The sequence below is a fragment of the Cyprinodon variegatus genome, unplaced genomic scaffold (genome assembly GCF_000732505.1).
Source record: "Cyprinodon variegatus isolate N-32 unplaced genomic scaffold, C_variegatus-1.0 Scaffold368, whole genome shotgun sequence".
NCBI lineage: Eukaryota > Metazoa > Chordata > Actinopteri > Cyprinodontiformes > Cyprinodontidae > Cyprinodon > Cyprinodon variegatus.
In genome coordinates, this window is record NW_015150821.1 from 524,657 (window position 1) to 530,989 (window position 6,333).

Consider the following 6,333-nt stretch of genomic DNA (forward strand, 5'->3'; position numbering starts at 1 on the left):
AGATAGATAGATAGATAGATAGATAGATAGATAGATAGATAGATAGATAGATAGATAGATAGATAGATAGATAGATAGATTCACAAATTAAATACAGTTTTTATGTTGTTATTTTTTAGAGAGTCTTTGTACAGTATGGAAATATTTCTGATAAGTTTTAAATGGAAGCTTTTGACCTAAATGTGACAAATGTAAACCACACTCCACAGAAAACACAAAAAAAGCTCTTTAGGTTGCAAGTACCTGGTTTGATCCCAAAAGCCTCCACTCTGGGTTCCGAAACAAAGCCCTTAACCCTACACTGCTCCCCAGGCGCGACACAGTGGCAGCCCTCTGCTCCCCAATGGGATGGGTTAAATGCAAAATGGTACATTTCCCCAATGTGAGATTAATAAAGTTTAATTATTATTATGCTATTCACTTAGGTATAATATAAATTATAAATTTATATTATACAACAGTCAAGTAGGAAAACAAGGTATTTAAAAGAGCTGTTTGTGAAATTAAGTTGTAACATGATTGAAAAGAAAAAAAAAAAAAACAGGGATTAGAGCTGTAAAGGGAAATTTCACTACTTGCATTCAATGATATTGCAGCTAAGTGGAGGGAAATGGTAAAAAGTTGACAGGAAGGACAAAAAACTAAAATGCAACATCTATACTTGCAGTTAGTGAGGTGTTATGCAAAGACTGGTTTACAGCAGTAGCCATTCAAAATTTCCCCAATTTCCTTGACGGGTCCTTGGCTGGTCCTCGACCCTTTTAAACCCTTTTAAACATCAATCTTTGCACTAAAATATTCTTTCTGTCATAATTTGTGGACATTAAGATCTAAAGAGAAGCGTCATCTCCTGGTCAGACCCTGTGATTTACTATAAAGATAGAGTCAGAGTAAAAAAAAAAGCAAGCCCAGAGGCTAGAAGTTGGAGGGAATTTGGCGGAGAGGGGAGTAGGCTGCCATTTGGCTATTGTTTGAATGGCTGCTACTGTAGATTAGAAATGTTCTCTAAATCTTTAGCTCTTGAAATATTAGCTGTTTTCAGTATTAGATTGTAAACTGTCACTTTAAAATCCAATTTGGCATAAAGCTTAAATACTGCAACATTACATTGATTCAGATGATATAAGGACACAGGAAAATTGTAAAAATAAATAAATAAATAAATAAATAAAAAACATCTAAATAGTCTTTCAACTAGATTTTTAAAGGGAATTTTGCTCCATGATAACTGCTTCAACTGTCATCAAGTGATAGCGATAGTTTATCCAACTTTGTTCCATTTTAAACATTTAAAGTGAAGCATATCACCATAAACATTATGCAGAAGAACACATAATCTTAACACAAGTTAAGTTAAAAACTTCAAGTTAAAACATATGTTTTAAGTTTTAAGCTAATTATAATGAAACAGATATAGAATGTGGTACTTATTGAAAGATTTAGAAAATCATTTTGATGCCAAATACAAGACTGAAATCCAAAACAGAAGGTCAATGACCAGAAACTAAAACAAAGAAAAAAAGAAGATATGAAATATTAGACCATATTGTCTGTTCTTCTATTTTTCTGGTTCTTAAAATAAGTGAATGGACTGTACAAACTGTTTTTCGGACAATAACGCCGAAGAAAGTGTTGCAAGTTAAACCAAAAGCTGATTTAAATAAAAATTTTAAATACAAAGTCACTGAAAAAATACAATAAGTTTGAAATTAGATTTAAAGATTAACAGTTATCAGGCATAGGCGTACGTTAAATTGGAATACTCCTATGCCTCCATATTTTTAAATATACATAAACTAAGCTTTTAAGCAATTTCTTTTAATGGCTCTTAGAGGAACCAACACTTGTATGACCAGTGATTCTGGATACATACATACTAAATTCTACCTCCCTGAATAAATATAATCAGAGGTTGCATCAAAGCATGCATTTTCTCTAAGGTTTTGTGAGATTTTGATGCTACAATAAAATATGCACATATATCAATGGTGAAATACTGTCTTTGTACATATTTCTTTTAAAACATTCCATTAGGAATTTGCAAGGCATCTCAGCTTCCTTTTTTGTTAAAGAGGATTACTAATTCATCAAAAACAAGAAATCTATTATTATATAATAAAAGTACAATGGACTACTATTATGTTCAATCAATATATTTTTCTCAAGATCATGTTCATTTCATCTAAACATTCCCAGTAAATTCCACAAGTAAGGATTAAGTATATTATGCATAAATGATGAGCATAGCATTGATTCTAATGAGCAGCTGCAGACAGTGTCTCATCTGAGAAAATAGTGGAGGAGGAATTTTCTGTGTGGTGTAGTTTTGAAAAACTCATGAAGGAAGACAAAAGTGATTTGATTAGTGTTGTGTTTTGGACACCCACAATGTTAATTGCATACAGAATAAGATTGTAGCTCTCAGTTAGCAGGAAAACCTGCCAGCCTAATCAAGATCATCTGTGCTGTAATAAAAACCCAGTTGCACTTAATTTACTCCTTTCTGCATAGTTTTGTAACAGCAGGATTCAAGGTTCGAAGTAGCAGGACTGAAAGGATTCCTATTTACATTGCCTGGTCAGAGATCAGGCAATGTATCAGAGATTGCTTTTTTTTTTGGAGATAAAAGAAGAGCATGAGTCCAGACCTTTGTCAACCATATGGCTGATTAGCCTCTGCTGATTAAAAGCCCTTTATGGCTCTTCAAGGAAGCTCTTGACACCTCACAAAAGTTTTGGTTAAGTCTGTCTGAGCCCCCCATGTGGTCACATACAGAAAGGTGTTAAAATGCACACAATGAAGACCCCAGAGATACATCGGCACTGGTGATAAGGGGGCTCTGCATTACCATGTATAAAGCATAAAAAAACCCATCCAATTTGCATATGTGTGACATGTAAAAGAGTAATTTTCTATCTCAAATACAAGCGTCTGCTGTTATTGGCAGGACTACGAGGCAGAATTACAGAAAAAACAATAACAAAATGCTCAAACAATGTAGTAGAGCAGGCCAATTTAGAGCTTAAACTAAGTGATTTCCATGTTGAATTTGGAACGAGCTACAATGGGATGGCATAACAGCAGAAGTGGATACTTAGAATTTGTTCTCAAGTCCATGAGTGCCAGTTAAGAGAGTGATTTTGCTATATTGAAATGCATTGCAACAAACTTGAACTTTTTTATGTTTTGCCAAGTCTCAGTATATTCTACTAGGATTTTTGTGTGAGATCAAATATAAGGACTTAAATGTTCAAGTCTTTCCAGATTTTAAATAGGAATGGGTTTCAATTTTGGTTTGGTCAATCTAACAATAAAATGCTTTGATCTTTACAATTCCACTGAGCTCTGGATGTATCATGAAGGTTTTTCTCCTGCTGGAAGGTAAACCTTTAACCTAAGCTTAACTTTTTTGAATCCTCTAAAAAATGTTCTTTCCATATATTACTGAAGCTAGCTCTTTCATCTTCTTATAAACTCTGACCAGCTTCCTTGTCCACATTGAAAAAGGGAATTTGCACAGAATAAAGCTGTCACAATGTTTCACAAAAGAGAAACATTGTTTTCCTTTCCCTTCACAAAAATATTTCAATTTTTAGGCCTTTATAATCATAAAATGAGAACATGTAAAACCTTTTTTTTTTACATTTAAATAATCTTTAAAGACTGAGTATACCAACCAAATATCACCTCCAATAGCAAATAGGCCAAATGAAACACAAGTTGTTCATCTTAGCAGGATGATACTTTCTTTGGCTACTTAAACTTGCACATTGTTTATCATGTGGGGTTTAAAATAAATGTTATATACAGAAATGTGTTTTTTTTCCTAGATATGTTTATTTGTCCTTTATTGTTCCTGTTTTTTCAGCTTTTAAAAAATCAAGCTCATGCTGAAAAGGAACCAGCAGGGGACAAAACATCAGACACATTTTTACCATCCACAGACACACAAAGCCTTCAGCTCAATAGTCCCATGCTGGCTGGGTGCTGAAATTCAAGATACTATGGCAATGTGGAGTCAGAAGGTGATGCAGACTTATCAGCCAAATTAGTTGTTTGCCACTAAGAGGATTATGCCTAAATCTTATCAAATGTCTCACACTTCCCACTTTGAGTTGAAAAAAGGGCTTTAAAGTAACAGCTGGTGGTAAAATATGTTTGTCTAGAGCAGACATCACCAATAAAAGAGGAGGAATACAGGTGGATGTGATCATTAATGGTTTGCATCTGCAACTGAGTTTCAACATAAAAAAATAAACATCATCCACTCTTGTCTAAAATATTTTCTCAATCAATACATCACTACAAGGTCAGCAGGGGTCGAGCCACAAACAAAAGCAAGGCTAACACAAGAGTGATACTTATTTGCCACTTAAGTCAGGTGATTAATGCAGATCACGGCCTGATTAAGACGTGTGTGGTGGCAGTAAGAGCCTTACAGCAGATTAATGGGCTTGGCCATCTGTTCTCACACAGTGGGGATTTTAATTAATGTTAAGAATATTGTTAATCTAGACTCAGCCATCAGAATTGCAGTAATCAATACAGTGTTCAGAAATCAGCCACATTTTGATCATGCCTTTATCTTCAGCTCTGGAGCCATTTGGAAACTATTAGTGTCCTCTGCTCTTTTCAGGACAACAGGTAGGGAGGCAGTAAATGCATTTGCTAACACTTGGAGCAGTAATCCTGGCATATGTCACTGAGAACAAATGTCTCAAAAGCCCATCTATTGGATGAGGGCCACCAGGTCACTCGCTCACAGAAAGCCCTGCCAGAATTTCTGTGACTGGTACAAGTTTTCAAGAAAAGTAAACTAAGGAAAAGGGTCTGTTTTTCAGCCTGGTTTTGTCCATTAGGTTATTGTGCATGGATTTTTTTTGTTTTGTTTGTGACCAAAGCACATTGAAAGTCTGCAGCCTTGAACATTGAAAGTTAATTAATATCCTTAACCTTAATTTGCACTTGTTTAACAATTGATTCTAAAATCTGGCGTTTAACATAAACATATAATAATAAGCAGTTCCGAAATAAAATATGAGACAAAACACCATGAAAACCCAAATTAATATATATCAGTTCATTTTGAGGCCAAATTTTGAACTCTAACATAGCTATAGGGTGTAACGTACTGATACAACATTGCATATTTAGTACAGTGCAAAACAACACAATTCAAACTATTTCACATAGTTACAACAAACTTATAACAAACTTTAATTTATTGAGATTTAATGTGATATAGTACAAAATAGTGCATAAAAAATGAACAGGTATTTTTTTATAACTTTGCGAAATCCTCTTATGCTTTAATTAGAACTGCATATTCTTAGAAATGTGATTTTTGGTGGATTTTCGTTCTTAAAGGTTTTCTTTGCAAATTAGCCAACTGACTCTGACTTAGTTAGATTGAATGATGATTTTGTGAAGATCAGTTTTAATATTTTTTTTTTAATTGATATTTTGCACTCCAAGTTGGTCTTCCCAACAATGTTTCAAATGCACTCATCACATTGTGCATTCGCCTACATCTCTTCATTTTAGTTCCAACTGGAATGGATCCGCCGTACCAACGCTTTCTTTTTAGATTTCTTACAGCAATGGCTTTCTTCTTCTTACTTCTCCACAAAGATAAAAATGTCGAATTGCATGACTATAAGGTCAGTTCTGTTTACAGACTCTCCCATCTATGTTGTAGTTTTCTGCAGCTCCCAATGGGTCATGGGCCTCTTGGCTGAATCTCTGATTGCCTGACTGTTTATCTTGACAAAAGATGAACTGGTCAGTTTACAGTAGTGCTATACTCTTTCTATTTGCACTACATGCGGGGCAAAAGTAACATTTTTGCAAAAAATTGTTTTGGGGGTTCATAAGAGAATAAAAACAATATATTGTCCAAGCTTACTTCCATCAAGGAGAACAACTTCCACCCTCTGCACCAGACTGTAGAGGAACTGATCAGCTCCTTTAGTGAGGGAATTTTACAACCTGTTTGTAAAAAGGAGTGCTACCCCAGGTCAGTCATCCTTGTTGCAACCAGACTCTACAATGTGACACTACCACTACAATAACTTCTGCAATGTAAAATGTTCAATTATTATTTCATACCCTGTGCAATAATCTGTTTCTCCATATTTGACACCCAGTGCAATAACTATATATATACTGTATAAATATAATTACCCATCTATATAAATACCCATGTAAACACCCTGTGCAATAAATCGACTGTGAGATCAATCAATCAATCAATCAATCAATTAATCAATCAATCAATCAATCAATCAATCAATCAATCAATCAATCAATCTATCTATCTATCTATCTATCTAT